Source organism: Cyprinodon tularosa, unplaced genomic scaffold, assembly GCF_016077235.1.
Source record: "Cyprinodon tularosa strain WSP-4 unplaced genomic scaffold, ASM1607723v1 ctg233, whole genome shotgun sequence".
NCBI classification, from domain to species: Eukaryota; Metazoa; Chordata; class Actinopteri; order Cyprinodontiformes; family Cyprinodontidae; genus Cyprinodon; species Cyprinodon tularosa.
In genome coordinates, this window is record NW_024038871.1 from 1,324,752 (window position 1) to 1,348,860 (window position 24,109).

At 46.4% G+C, this 24,109-nt stretch overlaps 2 non-coding genes across 2 annotated transcripts; both read right to left on the reverse strand.

Annotated features, from left to right (window-relative positions):
• Positions 1–914: 914 nt before the first annotated feature.
• Positions 915–987, reverse strand: trnam-cau. Its single transcript has one exon. It is a non-coding gene; the product is annotated as a tRNA-Met (tRNA).
• Positions 988–23,359: 22,372 nt separating this feature from the next.
• Positions 23,360–23,432, reverse strand: trnar-acg. Its single transcript has one exon. It is a non-coding gene; the product is annotated as a tRNA-Arg (tRNA).
• Positions 23,433–24,109: the final 677 nt, after the last annotated feature.

The window sequence follows — 24,109 nt, forward strand, 5'->3', positions numbered from 1 at the left end:
TTCAGCTGTTTGATAACTTCCCTCACCTTTTTTGGACCTTTGCTGTGTAGTCTTGGTTGAAATAAACTCTCTGTCCTTATTAGCAAATGTTCTGTTTCCAGATTTTTGTGCCTCTTCTTCTCATATGTGGGTTGGATTTCAAGCTGCATCCGCTTAAGGAGTGTAGCATGCTGCCCCCGATCAATGATGAGACTTTACTGATGGGTTTTATGGATTTTAATTATTTTAGAGTCATTTTCCTTAAACTGTAGTCTTTAAATCCACATATAACCATCGTAAGAGCTGAAACACATACGATTATACAGCTTATCATTTTACATTAAACCATTTTAAATGTTTCATCTTGACAAAAAGTAAACATTGGAAAATACTATTGTACAAATAAATAACACACCTTTTGCCTCTTCGGAGGGGCTGCCAGGACTATATTTGGCGATACCGTAGGTCCGTGTTTAACTTAATGCCGTACTTATGAGAGAACAAGCTAACTGACACTACGTTGCGCGGGACCAATAACACAAAAGCTTAACAAAATAAAAGCACTTAGCTCAAACCGGAAGTTGTTGACATTGTGACAGAAAAAATGTGTAGAAAACCAATGAAACAAAACTCAACTCCATTTGTTGCAAAACTATAATGCAGTAGATCATTTTAGATTTTTTGGAGTTAGCAAGTCCTGCATGGCATAACTGTCACTTGCATCAATCACCAATGAGGGGATTTTTGTGCCTATTCTTCTCATATGGGGGTTGGATTTCAAGCTGCATCCGCTTTAGGAGTTTGCGAGAGTGATTGACCAGCTGACTCGGAATGAGTACGGAGACGTTTGTGACAATAAACAAACGAGCTAGCCAGGAGTCGAACGTAGAGTTGGGTGGAGAATGTTGTTAAATACTGGGAAAAGCTAAAACAAATGCCCCGTGTGAGGGTTGAACTCACGACCTTCAGATTATGAGACTGACGCACTGCCTACTGCGCCAACGAGGCCATGAAAGCTTGTGCACAGACCTTTCTCATATCCTCCACAAGAGGGGCTGATGAGATCTGTTCCTCCAACATCCTAATGGATATACCTCCAGAGCAAGGGATCGTTTGTTCCAGTCCCATCTGCTGTGCAATCCAGTAGGTTGCTTGTCTGGAACCAGCCCACAACCCAGTAGTCAGTGACCTGAAACAAAGTCCTACAATACATTGTTTTTTTCAAACAAGGCCGCTCATGGGTTTAGGCCTCATTTTCTGAGCATAGTTTAGCAACTCTTCTTTGACATTCACCTTCCTATATACGTGCACTGATAGATCCATATCTGTGCATCAGTACTCTAACATATTCTTTCTCTGAGGTTGAATAAAAAAGGAGGAAAATAAAGATTTTTTTATAAAGTTATTTTTTGTCAGCTGCTTTGCAGTATTGTCTTGAATTATATCCCTTCAATGTTATTCTGAGACATTTTCACAAGTTCAAAACCTTTTCCAAACAAAGTTTAGCGTCCATTTGTAAGTCTGAGTTGTCTGAGTAACAAGACTCCTGTAGATTCAGAGAGAATCTTACAGTTTGTTTTGTAACAATCTTGTTCCGAATTTAGCATCAGAACTGTATCACTCTAGCTGGAGTTGAAGAGGGAGGTCCATTTTGACAAATTGTCTTTGTGTTCCCCCATGTTGGTACCTCTGGAATCCCACAGGGATAGAGAATGGGCAAGCATGTGGTCGTTTTTTTTTCTTTCCCGCAGAAGGTTGGGCGTCAGGACTGGTATCCCCAAGGAAATGTGTTTTGGATAGTGGATTTGTTACTCTTGAGGATTGGTTCAGGATAGCCAAACTATATATTTTAATCCACAGATGCTCAAAGCTAAAATATGCATGGAGTTTGTTCCAAAATGTCCAAAATTAATGTTGTTGCTTATGGCATAACAAAGCCAAACCCTAAGTAATTGATTTTGCCTTCCAATTCCCTCTTCTCATGAGGAAAGCAGAGTGGCGCAGCGGAAGCGTGCTGGGCCCATAACCCAGAGGTCGGTGGACCGAAACCACCCTCTGCTATTTACTGTCAATCTGTTATGCCAGATTTAAGCCTGCTCAAAAATGAGCAGTGACATTTACAGCAGCTGTTGTATTTTTCTCATTAAATATGTGTCCACTGCAATGTCCTACCATCCCCAATGCTACGCCTAATTAACTTTTCAAACTACTTGTAATGTAAGAGGAGAAAAGGCAATGTTTTAAAAAGATCGGTTCTGGAATGCGTTCTAATGCTGCTTTGAAAAAAATCCCTCTTCAGTAACTCCCAGTGTTTTAGAAATTTTCCCAAACTTTCAAAAATGTACTATTCAGAACGATACCAGCAGCCAGATGCCAGAATTTGTTGATTCAAGTAACCTTTGGGGTGGATGCAAGTAGAGTGGTGCTGTCATTTTCAAGCTAATACCATCTGCTTAAATCTAATGTAAACAAACATCTTACACTGAACCAGTCCAAAAAAACAACAGTAACGAAAATTTATCGTTATGGGGTTCCAATCTGCATGTGAAATGAGCTGTGAAGAAAGGACCTTCCCAAACAGTATAAAAGCGTGGAACTTATCCATTTACTAGTTTTAAACTTTGAAGCCCCTTCAAGAGCAGGTAAAGATTTTCAAACAGCAAAACTATAATGCAGTAGATCATTTTAGATTTTTTGGAGTTAGCAAGTCCTGCATGGCATAACTGTCACTTGCATCAATCACCAATGAGGGGATTTTTGTGCCTATTCTTCTCATATGGGGGTTGGATTTCAAGCTGCATCCGCTTTAGGAGTGTAGCATGCTGCCCCCGATCAATGATGAGACTTTACTGATGGGTTTTATGGATTTTAATTCCTTTAGAGTCATTTTCCTTAAACTGTAGTCTTTAAATCCACATATAACCATCGTAAGAGCTGAAACACATACGACTATACAGCTTATCATTTTACATTAAACCATTTTAAATGTTTCATCTTGACAAAAAGTAAACATTGGAAAATACTATTGTACAAATAAATAACACACCTTTTGCCTCTTCGGAGGGGCTGTCAGGACTATATTTGGCGATACCGTAGGTCCGTGTTTAACTGAATGCCGTACTTATGAGAGAACAAGCTAACTGACACTACGTTGCGCGGGACCAATAACACAAAAGCTTAACAAAATAAAAGCACTTAGCTCAAACCGGAAGTTGTTGACATTGTGACAGAAAAAATGTGTAAAAAACCAATAAAACCCAAAATTAATCCATTTTTTGGGCCAAAACCCAAATTGCAAAAGATCTTTTTTAGATTTTTTTGGGAGTTACCCAAGCCCTCCCACCCATAATGTCATTTGCATCAATCACCAATGAGGGGTTTTTTGGTGCCTATTTTTTCCATTTTGGGGGTTTGGGGATTTCAAGCGGGCCCCCCCCTTTAGGAGTTTTCGAGGGGAAAAATTACCAGGGGACTCGGAATGAGTACGGAGACTTTTGTGACAAAAAAACAAACTGCAAGCCGGGAAAGGTTCCAACCTGAGTCTTCTAAATCCGTAGCAGCCCGCTTTTTATCCTTTCCCGCCCAAGCCCATACTTGAAAAGAATGCCCCATCTTTGTGCGAAGCCGCGGAAAAAGTTCCCATCATAAAAAGGGTTGGGTGGAGAATGTTTTTTAAAATTCCCTGGGAAAAGCCTTAAAACAAAATGCCCCGTGTGGGGGTTTGAACTCCCCAACCTTCAGTTTGGGGGAACTAAAAGCCCCTGCCTACTGCCCCCAAACGGGGGCCATAAAAGTTCCCTTTGGGGGACGGGGGCCCTTAAAATTTGTGCACAGCCCCTTTCTCATACCCTTTCCACAAGGGGGGCCCCGGGAATGAATCTTTTTCCCCCAACACCCTTAATGGATTACCCCAGAGAAAGGGGAAATTGTTTTTTTCCCCAGTCCCATCTGTGTCCCAAACCCATTAGGTTTTTTCTTGTCTGGCCCCCGGGCCCACAACCCAGTAGTCGGGGACCGGGAAACAAATTTCCTCCCAATACTTTTTTTTTTTTTCAAAAAAGGGCCCGTGAAAAAGGGGTTTTAAAGGCCCTCATTTTCTGACCCTAGTTTTTAACCCCAAACTTTCTTTGAAATTTTCCCCCCTTTCCCTATTTTACTGCAGGGGATAAGACCATATTTCCTGCATCGGTACCCCCCCCCTAACATATTTTTTCCCTCAGGGGGTCAAAAAAAAAAGGAAAGGAAAATAAAGATTTTTTTTATAAAGTTATTTTTTGTCAGCTGCTTTGCCGTTTTTGGTCTTAAATTTATACCCCTTCAATTTTATTCTGAACATTTTCAAATTTCAAAAACTTTTCCAAACAAAGTTTCCCCCCCCCCCCATTTTTTTAATCTGAGTATTGTCTGGTAAAAAAGACCCCCTGTAGATTCAAGAGTTTCCTTACAGTTTTTTTTTTTGTAACAATCTTGTTCCAAATTTCAGCCATCAGAACTTTTTAACTCTAGCTGGAGTTAAAGGGGGGGAAAGGTCCATTTTAAATAAATTGTTTTTTGTGTTCCCCCCATGTTGGCACCTCTGGAACCCCAAAGGGATGGGAAAAAGGGCAAGTATGGGGTCTTTTTTTTTTCTTTCCCGCCAAAAGGGTTTTGGGCTTTTCAGGACGGGGGTTATCCCCAAGGAAATTTGTGTTTTGGAGAGGGGAATTTTTTAAACCCCTTGGGGTTTGGGTTTCCCACCCATGCCAAATTTTTTTAAATTCCACAGATGCTCAAAGCTAAAATATGCATGGAGTTTTTTTCCCAAAAATTTCCCAAAAAATTTAATGTTTTTTGTTTTGGGGCATAACAAACCCAAAACCCCAAAGTAAATTAAATTTTGCCCTTCCAAATTCCCTCTTTCATGAAAAAAGCAAGGGCGCGCGAAGGGGGCCCTGGGCCCAAAAACCCAGAGGTGGTGGACCGAAACCACCCTCTGTTTTTTAACTGCAATCTGTTATCCCCAGTTTTAAATTCCTCCCTAAAAAAATGGAAAGTGACATTTACACCCAGTGTTGTATTTTTCCTCATTAGATTTTTGTCCACTCCCAATTTTCCTACCATCCCCAATGCTCGCCAAATTTAAAACTTTTAAAAACTATTTTAAAAAATTTTAAAGGAGAAAAGGCCCAAATTTTTTAAAAAGATCGGTTCGGAATGCTTTTCTAATGCTGTTTTTAAAAAAAATTTTCCCTTTTCAAAAACCCCCGGGTGTTTTAGAAATTTTCCCAAACTTCCAAAAATGTACTGTTCAGAACGATCCCACAGCCCCAAAAATGCCAGAATTTTGGGTTCAAGTAACCTTTGGGGGGGATGCAAATAAGGGGTTGCTGTCATTTTCAACCCTAATACCACCCTCCCTTTAAATCTAATTTAAACAAGAAATTTAAAACTAAAACCATCCAAAAAAAAAAACAGTAACAAAAATTTTATCGTTTAGGGGTTCCAATCTCCCCATGTGAATTGAGTTTGTGCAAAAAAGGCCCTTCCCCAAAACGGTTTTAAAACCCTTTGGAAACTTTTCCCCTTATATTTTTTTAAAACTTTTGAAACCCCCTTTAAAGAGCAGGTAAAAAATTTTCAAACACCCTAAACTATTACAGTAGTTTCCATTTTTAGTTTTTTTTGGATTTTCCCGACCCTTGCTTGGCAAAAATGTCACTTGCATCAATCACCAATGAGGGGTTTTTTGGGGCCTATTCTTCTCTAGGGGGTTGGTTTAAAAAGCTGAAAACCTTTTTAGGATTTTGGGAAGGGGGGGGAGGGGTGATTGCCAGTAAATTTGGTTTGAGTAGGGAGACGTGTGAGACAATGACAAAAAAACAAACGACCCCTAGCCAGGAGTCGAACCTAGAGTCTTCTGATCCGTAGTCAGACCCCTTATCCATTCCCGCCACTACCCCTTTACTTTCAAGACGTAACCATCATCATGAAAAAGCCGCGGAAAAAAAGTCCCACCCATAAAAAATTTAGGGGGAGAAATGTTTTTTAAAAAAAGGGGAAAAAAAGCAAAAACAATCCCCCATGTGAGGGTTGAACTCACGCCCCTTCAGATTATGAGACTAAAGCGCGCCTACTCCCCCCCCAACGAAGGCCCATAAACCCCCTTGTTTTGGGACAGGGGCTGATTTTTGTCCCACAGCCCTTTTCATTTTCCTCCACAAGAGTGGTTATGAATCTGTTTCCTTTCCAACATCCTAATGGATATACCTCCAGGAAAGGGGTGTTTTTTCCAGCCCCAAACTCTGTGCAACCCAGTAGGTTGCTTGTCTGGAACCAGCCCCAACCCAAAGTAGTCAGTGACCTGAAACAAAGCCTAAAATTTCTTTGTTTTTTTCCAACAAGGCTGCTCATAGGGGTTTTAGGCCTCATTTTTGAGCAAAAGTTTAGCAAACCTCTTCTTTGCCCATTCACCTTCCTTTATACGTGCCCGTTTGATCCAAAATCTGTCCCATCAGCCTTTTAACATTTTCCCTTTTCGGGAGGTCGAATAAAAAAGGAGGAAAATAAAGATTTTTTTTTAAAAGTTTTTTTTTTGTCCCCTGCTTTTCCCCAGTTTTGTTTTAAATTTCAACCCCTTCCCAATGTTTTTCCCGGGAGCATTTTCGGGAAGGGTTAAAAACCCTTTTTCCAAACATAAAGTTTAGCGTCCTTTTTGTAAGTCTGATTTTTCCTGAGTAACAAGACCCCTGTAGATTCAGAGAGAATCTTCCCGGGTTTGTTTTTGTTAACAATCTTTTCCCAAATTTTCAGCCTTTCGGGAAACTGCCACCCACTAGCGGGACAGTTTGAAGAGGGGAAGGCCCCTTTTTAAAAAGATGTCTTTTGTGTTTTCCCCCAATGGGGGCCCACCTCTGAAATCCCACAGAGATAGGAAGGGGAAAGTATGTGGTCTTTTTTTTTTTTCTTTCCCGCAAAAGGGTTGGGCTTTGGTTTACGGGCCCCCTGAACTTTCCCCTTTAAGGAGGTGGTCGGGGGGGGTTAAAGAAGGGGGGTGACGTAGCCAGCCCGTACATGTATTTTTTTGGGTTTTTTTCCCTCTGGGTGTGGGAGAAATAATCCGGGGTTCTGCAAGGTTAGAAGTTAAAGCTTTTTTTGGGGGAATAATTTTTTGGTCCAAAACCCCTTAAAAGAAATTGTGTTTGAAAGGGTATGGAAAAAAGGGCCGGGGAATAAAGACCGGGGGCCCGGGAAAAATTCTATATCCCCCCTCTGCTCCTCTGTGGGGTCCCCGTGAAAAATAACCCCCCCGGGACGGCTATTTTACCGGCCGCAACGAGCCAAGCTAAGTTGGGGACCAGTTTACCCTTTTTTAACCCACCCGGGTTTTCCGAACCAGGGGAAGAGGAGCCATAGAGGGGGAAAAAGGTAACACGGGGGGCCCTCCCCCCGGGATCTATTCCCCGCAAAGACGGCCGGGATTTTCCCGGGCGGAGGAAAACCGGAGGGAAAGCTAGCAGTTTGGGGCCCCTAGCTACCCAACATGGGGGCTACCGGACAGGGACAATTTTGTGGGGGGAAACCCCAAACCCCCTTCTTGTCGGTTTAATAAAAAGAGATTTTATAGCCGCCCATGGCAAAATTTAACCGGGGAGAAGGGGGGGGTTACTTTTAGGGACAAAAAAACCAAACCCCTTTTTCTGACTAGATGGACTAACGCTAGCAGGGGGCGCCCCCGGGAAAGCTTTTGGCCCCGACTCCGCAGGCCCCGGGGGCCAGCCCGGGCCCAAGTTAAACCGCCAAACCCAAACCCCCAACCCCCTTTCCCTTAAACAACAAAAAAACAGCCGGGTGGTGGTTTATTCCCCCCCTCCGGGGGAAATTTTGATGGGGGCCTTATTATGCCACACCCTCCCCCAATTTGGGGGTGTCCCCCAACCCGAAGGGCACAGGGGATGGTTATTCAAAAGTTAATGCTGCTGGGCCCCATTTAACCACCCCTTTCACCCCCTTTAAAATGCATTGTTCCCCATTTTTAAACACCCCGGGTCCCTCCTCCCTTCGCGGGCCCATCCAACAAACTCCCCCAATGTTTAACCCCATATGGGGACTCAGCCTGCTCAAACCAACAGTCCCGGGTGGCAGCCCGTCCCCATAACCCCAAAGGGCACCACCCCATGAAATTGCTTTCTAATAGGGTGGATATTTTGTTTTTAAAGGGGGGTAAATTTGGCCCGAAGCAAGCTTTTCCTCCCATCACACCCCCTTGTCCCTCACAAAAAGGGGATTTTTTGTAAAACTCTTTTTGACAGCAGGGGGATGAGGAACAACAGGATAAGGGGGAGCGTACCCCCACTGGGGCCCTTTGGCCCAGTTTGATGGATAAAGGTTCTTGGAAAGACTTTCTTTATAAAGTTTGGGAAAGCTGCCCCTGAGCAAATTTCTTTTGGACCCGGAAAAGATTTTTGGCTTTTTCCCAGTACGATTCAGCCTCCCCGGGCCGCAGCTGGTCCCATTTAAACCCAAAAACCCCAAGATCCACCCCCCTGGACCCTACCAAAGCCATTTTGAAGAATAGACGCCGCCAAAAGGGCCTTGCCCCTGAGCATGCATCCCAGCCCATAGGATCGAGGCTGAGACAAGGGTCCAAAAACCATTGAGGCCCCCAAACACAGCTCCGAACGACATCTAGGGAAAAAGTCCCATTGTGGTTTTTGAAAACCGGCCCCTGACCCAAAAGAAAAGATTTTGGATTCATGTTGGAGATTTTCCCCAAAGGGCTTTTAGGGGACCCCTGAATTTGGCCCCAAAACTCCTGGAAAAAAGCACCCCGCACAGGGGCACGGCCTACGAGATTGCACACAAGATGGGGCCCACAAGGAGACCCTGCCAGGGCCCCCGGTAACTCAGCGGGATCCGTCCGGGGGGCCGGGCCCCGAGTCACCCAACCTTATATAAACCCTGTTTGTCTTCCAGTAAAGTGAACAGCCTGACGGACCCACCCAAAATCCCCAGTCACCCCCCCCGAGGATGCCAAGAACCCGCCAGCAGGGGGCCCCCCCCAAAACCAAAAACAAACTATAAAAGAGGAAAAAGGGGGAGTAAAAAATCTGCCAAAAAGGGGCCCTGGTGTGGGACCCCTACGGGAAAACCGTCCTTCCCCCTCCCCCGACCACCTCGGCCACTTCACAAACGTAAAGCCAAAACCCCCGCCCCTAAATGCAAGCCAGTGGTGGGTCCCACACCAAAGGTAAAAGAGGGGGAAAAAATGTCCCTTTGGGGAATAGGGGTTTTTAGGGAAATGGAAATCCGTGCTTACTGGATTCCGGAGCAACGGAGGAAGGGTTTTTCCCCCTTTCCACCTTTTTAAAACTCCACCCCACAACTCTAACCCCCCCAATTCAGCCATCTTTTCCCACAGGTCCTGCGGGGCCCATTTGAGCCAGATGGCCTGGCTGCCCGGGGGGAGAAGTCATCCTAACCTGTGCAGTTTTGGGAGCAAACCACCCAGGAAAACTTTATCGGGCCCGGGACACCAACAGAAGAAAAACCTGGGGGTTAAATTTTTTTGGGAAAACCCTTTTCCTCCCAACGGGCCACTGGCCCTGCCTGGATTTTGGGGCCCCCCGGGAAAGGAAAACCCCTTTTCGGGGAAAGGGTTTCCCCAACCCTTGGGCCCCTTTAACCACCCGGGCCCTGAGACCCTTCTCGTCAGGGTGGCCTTTACAACTGTGTTTGGACCCGGGGCGGGAGAAAGTTGTCCCGGCCCCTTCCCGCCTTCCCCAAAATACGGGTTTAAGGGAGAAAACATGATGTTAAGCCCCAGCAAAAGTTTTGTTGAAAAAGGCACCATGTTTTAGTGGCCCCCTTTTTTTGGTGCAGCCACAACCAACCCCATAAAAAAAAACCTTTCATTTCCCCCTCAGGGGGCTTCAACCCAACGCATTATCTGTCAACCCTTTAAAGGGGGAGGAGGAAAACTGTGGGGCAGGAGTCCTCCAATCTGCCCGGGGTTTGGGAGGCCCCCCATGTTCGAACCCCAAATAACCACACCTTTTGCCCCCTGTACCCCCTTTAACCTGCAGGCTCCATACGCTGAGAGCTTCTTTTAAACCCGTCGGAATGGACCGCCATAAGCTGGCCCCCCCTCTGCGGTCCTATTGGGGGGGTCCCCTTTTCTGCAAACCCCCAAAGGCCTTGGCCCCCCCCCAAAAAAAAAAAAAAAAAAACCAAAAAAAAAGTCCGTGCAAACCCCCGACATTTAAAACCACCCCTGGGCCACCTGTGAAGCAGCCCCCACGCAGGATGGCCGTGGATAAGCAGGCAGCAGCAGATCAGCAGGTGCAACAGAGTCTGGAGGCCGGCCTAGCTCGACCCAGCAACAGCAGCTGGGCCGCACCGATCGTGATGGTGAAAAAGAAAGACCAAACCCACAGACTCTGCGTGGACTACAGGCCCCTGAACGATCGGACGATCAAAGACGCCTACCCCCTGCCTCGCATACAAGACACGCTGGACACGCTATCCATGGCCAGATACTTCAGCACCCTGGACCTGACGTCGGGGTACTGGCAGGTGGAGATGACGCCCAGAGCCCGCAAGGCCGCGGCATTCTGCACACGAAAGGGCCTCTTCGAGTGGAACGTGATGCCTTTCGGGCTGTGCAATGCACCCGCCACGTTCCAGAGGCTCATGGACCGAGTCCTGGTCGGACTACAATGGGAAACGTGCCTCGTCTACCTCAACGACATAGTCGTCCTGGGGCGGGACAGCACTCAGATGATGGCGCGGCTGGAGCAAGTGTTCGCCAGGTTACGGGGAGCTAACTTAAAGCTGAAGCCCTCCAAGTGCTGTTTGTTCCGGGAGCAGGTGGCCTACCTGGGACATATCGTCTCCGCTGAAGGTGTGGCAACTGACCCCCGAAAGATCCAGCAGATCCAAGACTGGCCCACACCCCAAAGCGTCTCTGAGGTACGACAATTTGTGGGCCTAGCCTCATACTACCGGCGTTTCGTGTCTGAATTTGCCACAATTGCCAAACCACTCCACGAACTTACGAAAAAGTACGCACGTTTTAGCTGGACAGCCGAATGCCAAGAGGCGTTCGAGGAGCTCAAACGACGGCTAACCTCTGCTCCAGTCCTCGGCTATCCCCTCGACGAAGGTGAATTATTCCTAGACACTGATGCCAGTGACTGGGGAATAGGGGCTGTCCTCTCCCAAATGCAAAGGGGCGAGGAGAGGGTTCTAGCTTATGGGAGCAGGAGGCTGTCAGCTACGGAACAGAATTATTGCACTACTAGACGGGAACTTCTAGCAGTTGTGGAGTTTACGTCTCACTTCAGGCAGTACCTGCTCGGCCGATCATTCACTATCCGCACCGACCACAGCAGCCTCCGTTGGTTGACAAGGTTGAGAGAGCCAGAGGGCCAGCTAGCACGCTGGTTGGAAAAGCTAGCGGAATATGATTTCCAAGTCATCCATCGGCCTGGGAGAAACCATCAGAACGCGGATGCTCTCTCCAGAAAACCCTGCAGGACCTCCTGTCCTTGCACAGTTCCAGATCCCTCTCTCAGCAAGCCCCTTCAGCATAAAGGGGTGCAGTGCAGCCTAACCGACAGCTCGGAAGGGGCGGTTGTCACTGTGACTCTGGGGCAACCGCCAGTGGGGGTAGTGGAACCTGGTGGCTGTGCGGGGGACAGAGTGGTCCAGCTGGGTTCACTGATAGTGGGGGTGGTAGACTCCAGGATCAGCGGCTGCGGTGGTTCTGAGGCTAACCCAAGCATCTGTCGGGTGAGTGAGGTGGGCCACGAAAACCTCTTTAGCGGCTGGACTTTAGAACAGCTCAGTTCAGCCCAAAAGACAGATCCCGATATAGCACCAGTGTTAAAGTGGATGGACAAAGGGAGTAGTAGGCCGCCTTGGGCTAACATAGCAGCCTGCAGTCCCCCCACCAAAGCCTACTGGGCGCAGTGGAAAAGACTTTATATGAAAAAGGGAATCCTAATGAGGAAGTTCTACAGCACTGAAGGCAGGGTGCAGTATTCACAGATCTTACTGCCTCGTTTATTGCGCAGCCCTGTGGTAGAGCAGATGCATGATGGTCCAGTGGGCGGGCACTTTGGAGCAGAGAGGACTTTGGCACGCCTCAAAACCAGGTATTACTGGTATAACATGAGAGACGATGTCACCTTCTGGTGCCTCACCTGCACTAGTTGTGCTGCCAAAGCCCGTCCCAAGAAAACTCCTCGTGCCGCCATGGGCACAGTACAAGTAGGTGCCCCAATGGAGAGAATTGCACTCGACCTGATGGGTCCTTTAAACGAGACAGAGAGGCACAACCGCTACATATTAGTAGTGCAGGACTATTTCAGTAAGTGGGTGGAGGCTTATCCTGTCCCAAATGAGCAAGCATTGACAGTGGCCGAGAAGATCGTCTCTGAGTGGGTGTGTAGATATGGTGCCCCTCACGCCATCCACAGCGACCAGGGCACCAACTTTGAGTCGGCTGTGTTCCAGGGGATGTGTAAACTGCTAGGGGTTGAGAAAACACGGACTACCCCTTTTCACCCCCAGTCAGACGGCCAAGTGGAGCGTTTTAATGCTACTCTGCAGAAAATTCTGGCTACCACTGCAGAACGATGCCACTGGGACTGGGATATAATGATCCCCTATGCAGTTATGGCCTACCGTGCAACCAAACATAGCTCCACGGGCCTCACCCCAAACATGATGCTCTTCGGCCGTGAGATAACTGAGCCGATTGATCTTGTCACTGGTCTGCCACCTGATGAGGGAAGCCCCAACACCCCTCCAGAGTATGTGCTCCAACTGAGAGATCGGTTGGAGCTCTCCCACCAGCTGGCACGAGAGGCTTTAGGGAAAGCAGCAGAGCGTGCAAAAAGACAGTACGATAAAAACGTCTACCAAGTCCAGTACCAAGTTGGTGCCCCAGTCTGGCATCTGATTAAAGGTACCAGGAGAGTGAAAAACAAAGTACGGAAATTCCTGCCTGCGTATGAGGGACCCTTCTTTGTTGTGGGTCAACTAGACGACTTAGTTTACCGCATCCAAAAAGGCCCAAGATCGAAGGCTAGAGTGGTCCACCACGACAAACTCAAGCCATACCATTCCAGAACCCCGCTGGACAACAGCTGGGTCTACCGGAGCATCATGTCAGCGCCAGAAGGGACGGCACCTGCTGCTGAGGACGGCAGTGCCTCGGACACCGAGGTCGGCCCCCTTGACCTGTGGGACTCCGCGTCAGACGTGGAGGGCTCCGCCCAAGAGTCTACAGAGAATGCCTGCACGTGTAACATAGTTAATGTGTTGTAGAATTCCACTTGTCAGCATTCCCAAGTTTGGGTTCATCGTTTATGGGTGAAACAGCACCCCCTTCTGGTGGTTGGTCATGTTAAGTATAGTGAACTCGGACATCTCGTTGCCAGTTAATGAGTGACGGGCGCGAGGTAGGTTCACTGAGCTTAACATTCCAGAAAAGTTGTGTTGGCTTGATGCTAACATGTAATACTGTTCCTTGTAAGGTGCTGTACCGGATGTGATGAGCCTGATCGCTGATTGTTATTATTCTGTTCTGAACAGGTACATATTATCTTATTTCTCTGTATTTCTGTTTAATATTCATGTATTTAAAACGGCTGTTGGCCAGTTAATGAGTGACGGGCGCGAGGTGCTGTACCGGATGTGATGAGCCTGATCGCTGATTGTTATTATTCTGTTCTGAACAGATAAACATTTCAACTCACCCTGTCTCCTGGCCGTCATTAACACAACGCAGAATCGAACCACAGTATACAAAAGCGGTTACTGAGGATACATTGGTGCCGTGACTCGTTCTTCAACTGCAACAGCGCAGGCGGGGCCGTCTACGTCCTGGAACGCGGGCTGCATCTACTTCCTGGTGCATCGGTGGATCGTGGGTGGCACGTCAGGCTTGTTGATTTGTTAAAGGTGCACTTTCGCCACTGTGTTTAATCTGTAAGTGCTAAAAAAAAAAAAAAGAAAAAAAAAAAAGGAAAAGAAGGAAGAACAAAAATATATATATATTTTTTTATATACATATTTTTTGTTTATTTATTTTATTTTTTTTTTTTTGCTCTGGATCATTAAGTGCTGAGTTATGGAAAGAAACAATTCTGTGGGTAGGGGGAGGGGCTTTGGAATGTTTACTCCGATGCCTGCAGTTGCTAGAGGCAGGGGTTTGTTTTTGAATACCCCACAAGCATCCACACCAAATTTTGCTTATTTGGGTGAAAGAGCTAACGACACTGTTGATGCTCCACAATGTGATGTTGATGGCAGACTTTTGAGTGACATAGCTTCGCGAATTGGAGTTTCTATAGGTGAAAGTATTGCATCCTGCATTGAGACCCGTTTAGGTAATACAGTGGGTCCAGGGGTGGCCGGAGCTACAACTAACGAGTCTGCCATGTTAAATGTCATTGTTCGTCCTGACGTGAAAGAGCCTGTGAGTTTTAAAGGGGATCATGATTCATGTTCAGTCCAAGAGTGGGAGGTTATGATGTTATCTTATTTGAGAAAGAAAGGCATCCCTGTGGCTGAACAGGCTGATGAGGTGATGTCTAAGCTGGTGGGGAGGGCACATGAGGTGGTTAAAGTTGGTATACGCAGTAAGCCAGTTTTAAATCTGACCACAGGACCTGAGCCCATTTTTGAGATGATGAAACAGCACTTCAGTGATACTATGTCATCTAGTTTGCCCTTAGCGGACTTTTATACTACGGTGCCCCACCCTGACGAACATCCCTTTGACTATTGGCTGAGACTCAACAAAGTTTTGGATGTGACAGAGGACTGTTTAAAGAGACAAAACAAGGCTTTTGACTGTCTGCACTGTGATCTAGCTGCCATGTTTATCCAGAACTGCCCTGATCCTGAATTGTCGCTCATATTTAAATGTAAGCAGCTGAAAGACTGGACGGTGGCTGATATTCATGAGAAGCTTGTTGAACACTGCAGTAATCGCAAGCGACTAACCAAACACAGGATGTCAGGTTTCCTGTCTTCCCAGCACCAGGAAATCACCTCCTCTATGCAAAGTGCGACATCCAGTGCTGAAGTACGGACTCCAGTTACTGTTGTTGCTCCACCTATTGAGAAGCCAGCTGGGAGCTCGCCTGACCGCCTGGATCGAGTCATCGCCCTACTCGAACGTGTTTTGGAGCAGCAGCCACAACAGCACAAGTCTCAAAGTAGGTTCAATGCACGCACTCAGAGGGTCCAGCTGACAAATGTAAAGCCTGCCGTACCGTGTGCTGTGTGCAGTGATGGTGAACACACCACTCAGTACCACTGCAGATCCAGCCATCTCTGCTTTAGCTGTTTTGCACCTGACCATATTCGAGCGGAGTGTCCAGGGGCGGTGGTGAGGAAGCCCAGGAGCGATAATCAGGTGGTGCAGTCTCAGGAAAACTGACCGGCCTGCATGTGGTGGGGGCAAGTGTTGGGCCTAAATGTGATCCCCCTGTTTCAAATGTTGAAGATGACATGGAATCTATATGTCAAAGTGCATGTGAAGTGAGAGAAATGGGATATACACCAATATTCCAAAACAGTCTGAGACTGAAACAGCATGACAACTTGTTTTATGAAGATGTGACACTGGGAGGTGTGGTTACAGTCAGAGCTTTGTTGGATAGCGGGTCGATGGCATGCACACTGAGTGCTAAAGTAATACCTCAGCTGTTACATCGGGATGTTCTAAGGAGCCCCACCCTTGAGCCGACAACCACTGTGTTGATTGGGTGTGGGGGGTCCAGGACCTTACCTTCTGGCATGTGTGATCTGGAGATAGGTCTTTATGACTGCAAAGTGATTGTCCCGACATTGATTGTTGAGAACCAGAGTGAAGAACTGATTGTTGGGAGCAACCTGCTGAGATACATCATTGACAGGTTTAAGCTGAGGCAAGATCTCCATGGTCAGAGCCCCACAGCACTCTGTGACAGTAGTGATGCAGAGCAGAAACTGCTAGGGTTGTTGGCAAGGGTGGAAGCTGCCGATGAAAAAGTCCAGGAAGCAGTTGGGACTGTTAAAATCAAGCGAGCTGTCACTCTCGAACCCATGACTGAACATCTGATCTGGGGCAAGTTGCCACAGGTGAATGACCGGTTGGCTGGATGTACTGTTGTGGTGGAGCCAACTACAGCACGATCTAAATCGAGAACAGTCTTGGTGGGGAGGTCGGTGTCTATTCTAAGAGCAGATGGTTGGCTCCCACTAAAGGTCATTAACCCATCAGATAAGCCAGTTACTTTGAGACGTAATGTTAAGTTGGCAGATGTGTGTACTTGTGATTCACTGGAGATGTTTGCTGGTTCCCAACTCCACATCCATCAACAACTTCAAGTGCCGTTGGACAACAGTACAAGACACAGCCTCGTCTCAGAGGATTCCACCTTGCCAGATCATCCTCACCTTGTGACACCATGCACAGTTGACACACCTCAGGCAAGGCTAAGAGGACTGGGACTGTCAGATGTGGATATTGAGGAATGTGACGTTGCCCCTGAATATAAAGCTAAACTGGCTGAGCTCATTGTTCAATACCAGTCAATCTTCTCAAGGGACAAGCTGGATTGTGGTAAAGCCACTGGTTTTCTACATCGCATCCGAGTCATGGATGAGAAACCATTTCGTTTGCCATGTAGGCGCATACCACCAACCCAGTATGAAAAATTGAGAGAGGCATTGGATGAGATGGAGGAGCGGGAAATCATACGAAAGTCCAGCAGTGAGTTTGCATCTCCCTTGGTGATCGTATGGAAAAAGTCTGGTGACTTACGAATATGTAATGACTTCCGTTGGATCAATGCCCGCACTGTCAAGGATGCTCACCCACTTCCTCATCCAGCTGATGCTCTAGCAGCCTTGGGGGGCAATGCCTTTTTCTCAACCATGGATTTAACCTCAGGCTATTACAATGTAGAAGTGCATGAGGCTGACCGAAAGTACACTGCCTTTACATCGCCATTTGGATTGTATGAGTATAATCGGATGCCTCAGGGACTCTGTAACAGTCCAGCAACGTTCATGAGAATGATGCTAAACATCTTTGGTGACAAAAACTTCATGAGCTTGTTGTGCTATTTGGATGATGTCCTGGTGTTTGCTCCAACAGAAGACCTAGCGCTTGAGCGCCTGCATATGGTCTTCCAGAGACTCCAGAATCATAACCTCAAGCTTGCCCCAAAGAAATGTCACTTTTTGAGGAAGTCAGTGAAGTTCCTCGGTCATATCATCAGCATAGATGGGATCCAATCTGATCCTGATAAAGTGACTGCTATCACCAACATTGATGAGTCAGACCTTATGGAGATCGGCACGAATATTCCCTCACAGAGAAAGATTCGTTCCTTCCTTGGCATGGTAGTCTACTACCAGCAGTTTATTGAGGGGTGTTCTGCAATGGCCAAACCGCTGTTTAGGCTGATCTCACCCCCTAAAGGTCCACGTGGAGGTGGGAGAAAGCGCCGCCAAATCCACAAGAAGCTCCATGCTGAGGATTGGACTGCAGATTGTCAGCAGGCTTTCCACCAATTGAAACAAGCTTTGCTAGATTGTGTGGTGCTGGCTCACCCAAACTTCAGTGAGCCCTTCATTCTGTCTGTAGATGCCTCTACCGACGGACTCGGTGCAGTCCTATCCCAAGTGCCTGCCAATGGTTCAACAGCAAGACCAATAGCTTTTGCAAGTAAATCACTGAGTTATGCCCAATCTAAATATCCTGCACACCGTCTGGAGTTCTTTGCCTTGAAGTGGGCGGTGTGTGACAAGTTCCATCATTGGTTGAGAGGTCACCAATTCACCGTGTGGACGGACAATAATCCGCTAACCTACATCCTGTCCAAGGCTCGGCTGGACGCATGTGAGCAGCGGTGGATCGCTAAGTTGGCTCCATTCCAGTTCGATATCAAGTATATTGCTGGATCAAAGAATGTGGTGGCTGACGCCCTTAGCAGAGAGCCCTTTGTAAAGTCTAGTACGTCTCACCGTTTGACAAGAGTACCTTATGATGACCTACTGGCAGAGGCTGCGGCGATTGGTGCTGATGGGATTCAGGAGGTGTTTCGTTGGTCAGCTAACCCGCCTGAAATATCGGAGTGCAACCAACAGATATCTCAAGGTGTGGCGGTTGTCAAGGCCGGAAAAGTATCATCAATGGAGGTTGCTGCTGTACTCCAGGGATGCAGTGAAAGTGGTTCAGTGGTGTACCCGCATGCCCTTCTCCTGCCACAGTTCTCGCAGACTGTTCTAATAACACCCCAAGCCAACTCTGAGGTGTTCTCGCTTGAAGTGTTGCGGGAAATGCAGAGAACTGATTCAGTTCTAAGTAGAGTGATCTTCTTCGTAGAGAGAAGGCGGAGACCTTCCAGGAGGGAACGTTTCAAGGAGTCATCAGAAGTCATTAAGCTTTTGAAAGGCTGGGAAAAACTTGCATTGAGAGACGGAGTTCTGTACAGGGTAGCTAAAAACCCTATCACAAAGAAGAAGTCCTACCTTTTTGTGGTCCCCCGCTCATTGCGCCAGAAGGTGTTACAAGGTGTTCATGATGAAGCTGGTCACCAGGGTCAGCAGCGGACTTTGTACCTGACGAGACATAGGTTTTATTGGCTTGGCCTAGTGCGTGATGTTACAGTGTATGTACAACACTGCAGACGATGTGTTGTCAGCAAGGCACCAGAGCCTGAAGCCAGAGCTCCTTTGAGAAATATAAGAACTTCTGAACCCCTAGAACTTGTTAGTATCGATTTCTGGACTGCTGAGGATTCTTCAAACAACTCGCTGGATGTGCTAGTGGCTACTGACCACTTCACAAAGATGGCACATGCTTTCTTGTGTCCAAATCAGTCGGCTAAAGCGGTTGCACACCAGTTATGGAACAACTACTTCTGTATCTATGGGTTTCCCAAGCGACTACATTCTGATCAGGGGGCCGGTTTTGAAAGTTCGCTTATTGCCGAGTTACTGAATGTGGCGGGCGTGCAAAAGTCTCACACCACGCCTTATCACCCTATGGGGAATGGCTCGTGTGAGAGAATGAACCGGACTCTAGGTAACTTGATTCGGGCGCTGCCACCAAGAGCTAAACATCGTTGGCCGGAGGCCCTGAAATCTCTGACGTTTGCCTACAATTGTACGGTGCATGAGACTACGGGCTATGCACCGTTCCTGCTCATGTTTGGGAGGGTGCCACGTCTTCCGGTGGACATCATCTTTGGTTCGGTGTTCAGTGATCTGGAGGTGGTGGACTATGATCGCTACGTTGAGTCGCTGCGAAAGGACATGAGAGAAGCTATTGCGGTAGCTCAGTCGACAGCAACTAAACAGCTTCAGCGTCATGCTGAACTATACAACCGAAGAGTGCGTGGTGCACCAGTGGAAATGAATGACAGAGTGCTGTTGGCCAACAAAGGAGAACGTGGAAAACGGAAGCTTGCTGACCGTTGGGACAGCACAGTGTATGTGGTGGTTGGAAAGGATGATGAGAACCATACCTTCAGGATCCAGAATCCCACTACAGGCCAAGTAAGAGTGGTCCACCGCAATCTGATAATGCCGATAAACTTTCTGCCATTACCTGAGGATGATCCTGATGACCAGGAGGAGGTTGTGATGTCTCCCGCATCAAGTTCCCTTGACCTAAGTGTTGGGAGGTCAGCAATCAGTGATGTTATTTCTGACTCAGCAGAGTTCAGAACAAGAGTGTGGGTATCTGACCTACCGTTGGGAGCGAGCGACATCACAGATGCAGAAGATACTGAGCTGGTGAAGGGCACTGTGCTGGAGAGAGCCACAGAACTTACTAATTTTCCATCAGAGGGCAGGGTATTACCCCTAGCCCAGCCAGTCCTTGATCAGTTACAACACTCTGATGGAGGCTCTTTGATGGAGGGCAGTTCATCAGACTCTGGTTGCTCAGCAGTCCCAATGTCTGGCCCAGAGACCTTTCTGGCTCCTGTTACTGACACACTCACTGACGTACCTGCTACTAGTGCAGCTACAGTGATAGTAGTTGATGGTGTGACGGACCGTAGATCTAGAGCTGGGCGGTTGTTGAGGCCAGTGACTAGACTTATTGAAATGATGCACCAAAGAACAGCCTTAGTTTGAGTTTAAAGCTACAGTTTTATTTGTTTGAAATTTGATCTTAAGATTCTGTAATAATTTTGATATTGGGGAGGAGAGTTCGCAGTTACATGTTGATGAAATATGTACATGGGCATATTTTTTTATTCCCTATGTATGTAGATGGGGTTTGGCCAACCTTTTCTCATACTCATCCTCATGGGATAGTCAAAGTGACTGGGTGTTTGTAACTGTGAATTTGATTTTATTGTACCTCACATGTGACTTGGGAAACAGTGGTTGTGTATTGGTTTCCTGTGCATTTGAATATTTTTTTTTTCTCTTTCCATTTTGTGAGTTTGTACCTGTTGTACCTGTTTGCTTTGCTTGTTGTTATGGGGCAAGTGGAATTCGGCAGGAGGGAGTGTAACATAGTTAATGTGTTGTAGAATTCCACTTGTCAGCATTCCCAAGTTTGGGTTCATCGTTTATGGGTGAAACAGCACCCCCTTCTGGTGGTTGGTCATGTTAAGTATAGTGAACTCGGACATCTCGTTGCCAGTTAATGAGTGACGGGCGCGAGGTAGGTTCACTGAGCTTAACATTCCAGAAAAGTTGTGTTGGCTTGATGCTAACATGTAATACTGTTCCTTGTAAGGTGCTGTACCGGATGTGATGAGCCTGATCGCTGATTGTTATTATTCTGTTCTGAACAGGTACATATTATCTTATTTCTCTGTATTTCTGTTTAATATTCATGTATTTAAAACGGCTGTTGGCCAGTTAATGAGTGACGGGCGCGAGGTGCTGTACCGGATGTGATGAGCCTGATCGCTGATTGTTATTATTCTGTTCTGAACAGATAAACATTTCAACTCACCCTGTCTCCTGGCCGTCATTAACACAACGCAGAATCGAACCACAGTATACAAAAGCGGTTACCGAGGTTACACACGCCGCCTTCAGGTGCAACAGATGACGGCCCACTACCTGGCGCCTGCTCCTTGTCTCCGGTTCCATCAAGGTGCAGCCATTGTTCTGATAGCCCTGGTCAGCCTCGTTTAGATGAGACTGACACCAAACATCCCGCGAAGAAGCAGACTCGTCGTCTTCCTTTGAATTCTGAGCCTTGTCAGCGCCCACAGAGGGTGCGCAGAAGGCCAGACATGTTTGGTGACTGGGTGGGTCACTAAGGACTGTGAGAGCAAGGGAACTTAAAGATTTCGTATATAAAAAAAAAAGAAAAAAAAAGGGGGTTTTCTGTTAAGATGTTTACCAGTTCTGTTGTAAAACATGTTGCTAAAGTTATGAAAATAACTGTTACGTTCAGTACGTTACCGTGGACCGGAAGTACTAATAGGCTAAGTGGTTTGTCTTATTGCTCTTTGTATGCTAATTGGCAGTTGATATGGCTACAAATATACCCAAGTTCAGTATGGGCTCCTCTTGAGCCGGTTTTCCAGAGGGTTCCACCCCACTAGCACGAGTAATGTGAACTTAACCATAACCTCTTTTCAGTAATGTGCATATATCTGGGTATGGACAATATGAACCGTATATCGCATCTGTTTCAGGTATGGTGTGAGGATTTCAGCTGTGGACACTTTATGGACATTGACTTTTCGTCTTAAGGTACCTCCTTCCACAGGATGCCCCATTGGTGAAGCTTGGGTAGAGTGGGGGTAACCTGCAATGGGGACGTTTCGTCATATTAAGTCCAGTGTTCTGTTGATGAATATTTGTTGTGTCCTGGAGTGATATTAAGGGGTTAATTATCATCCAGAGTGGGGGTAGTGTTACCGGCCTGAGCATTCCCCTTTAAGGAGGTGGCCTCAGGGGGGGTGAAGAAGGGGGTGACGTAGCCAGCACGTACATGTATGTTTTTGGTTTTTCCCTCTGCGTGTGAGAAATAATCCAGGTTCTGCAGCTGTTAGAAGTAAAGCAGTTTTATGAGAATAAGTTTGGCTCCACAGCCATAAAAGTACTGTGTTTGTAATGAAGAATAGTGCTGAATAAAGCCGGTCCGTGGATTCTACTACTCCGCCTCTGCTCCTCTGTGTGTGCGTGCAATAAGCCCGGACGGCTAGTTACCGGCCGCAACGAGCCAAGCTAAGTTCGGACCAGTCTTAGCTTTATTAACCAGCGGTTCCGAACCACGGGGAAGGTAACAGGCATCAGGACTGGTATCCCCAAGGAAATGTGTTTTGGAGAGTGGATTTGTTACTCTTGAGGATTGGTTCAGCATAGCCAAACTATATATTTTAATCCAAAGATGCTCAAAGCTAAAATATGCATGGAGTTTGTTCCAAAATGTCCAAAATTAATGTTGTTGCTTATGGCATAACAAAGCCAAACCCTAAGTAATTGATTTTGCCTTCCAATTCCCTCTTCTCATGAGGAAAGCAGAGTGGCGCAGCGGAAGCGTGCTGGGCCCATAACCCAGAGGTCGGTGGACCGAAACCACCCTCTGCTATTTACTGTCAATCTGTTATGCCAGATTTAAGCCTGCTCAAAAATGAGCAGTGACATTTACAGCAGCTGTTGTATTTTTCTCATTAGATATGTGTCCACTGCAATGTCCTACCATCCCCAATGCTACGCCTAATTAACTTTTCAAACTACTTGTAATGTAAGAGGAGAAAAGGCAATGTTTTAAAAAGATCGGTTCTGGAATGCGTTCTAATGCTGCTTTGAAAAAAATCCCTCTTCAGTAACTCCCAGTGTTTTAGAAATTTTCCCAAACTTTCAAAAATGTACTGTTCAGAACGATACCAGCAGCCAGATGCCAGAATTTGTTGGTTCAAGTAACCTTTGGGGTGGATGCAAGTAGAGTGGTGCTGTCATTTTCAAGCTAATACCATCTGCTCAAATCTAATGTAAACAAACATCTTACACTGAACCAGTCCAAAAAAACAACAGTAACGACAACTTATCGTTATGGGGTTCCAATCTGCATGTGAATTGAGCTGTGCAGAAAGGACCTTCCCAAACAGTTTAAAAGCGTGGAACTTATCCCTTTACTAGTTTTAAACTTTGAAGCCCCTTCAAGAGCAGGTAAAGATTTTCAAACAGCAAAACTATAATGCAGTAGATCATTTTAGATTTTTTGGAGTTAGCAAGTCCTGCATGGCATAACTGTCACTTGCATCAATCACCAATGAGGGGATTTTTGTGCCTATTCTTCTCATATGGGGGTTGGATTTCAAGCTGCATCCGCTTTAGGAGTTTGCGAGAGTGATTGACCAGGTGACTCGGAATGAGTACGGAGACGTGTAAGACAATGACAATAAACAAACGAGCTAGCCAGGAGTCGAACCTAGAGTCTTCTGATCCGTAGTCAGACGCGTTATCCATTGCGCCACTAGCCCATACTTTACAAGACGTAACCATCATTGTGCGAAGCCGCGGATAAAGTTGCATCATAGAAAGTTAGGTGGAGAATGTTGTTAAATACTGGGAAAAGCTAAAACATATGCCCCGTGTGAGGGTTGAACTCACGACCTTCAGATTATGAGACTGACGCGCTGCCTACTGCGCCAAAGCTGGGGAACAATAGTCTGCGTAGGGGGGGGAAAGAAAGTGAAGAAGGGGGAAGAAGGGGAGGGGGAAGAAGGGGAGAAGAGAAAGAGCGACTCCAGGGTCGCGGGTTCGATCCCAGCAGGTGCAAAGCCATGTTTGAGTGAAAAATTTTCCGAAAGTTCAAGAAAGTAATTTTTGTTGTCTTAATAAAACATTTACAAATGCTATTTTGTGGAAATTGTCTCGTATTTTATATTACAACATACCACATTGTATCTGCTAAAACAAAGCTATCAATAAAGCTATTAAAGCTTTATTGGTTAAAATATTAAAATATTTTTTCTGTTTCAGTGATATATAAAATACAAATTTCCAGTCATACTGTACAGTACCTATATACAGTACATTTTAATAGTCTAAATCATATCCAGTACTCATTTTTATTTTTCACAGAACATTTGCAGCTGAAACTATGTTTTTTTTTTTTTTAAACTATGCATATTTCCTAAAGCACTTCATAGTGAAT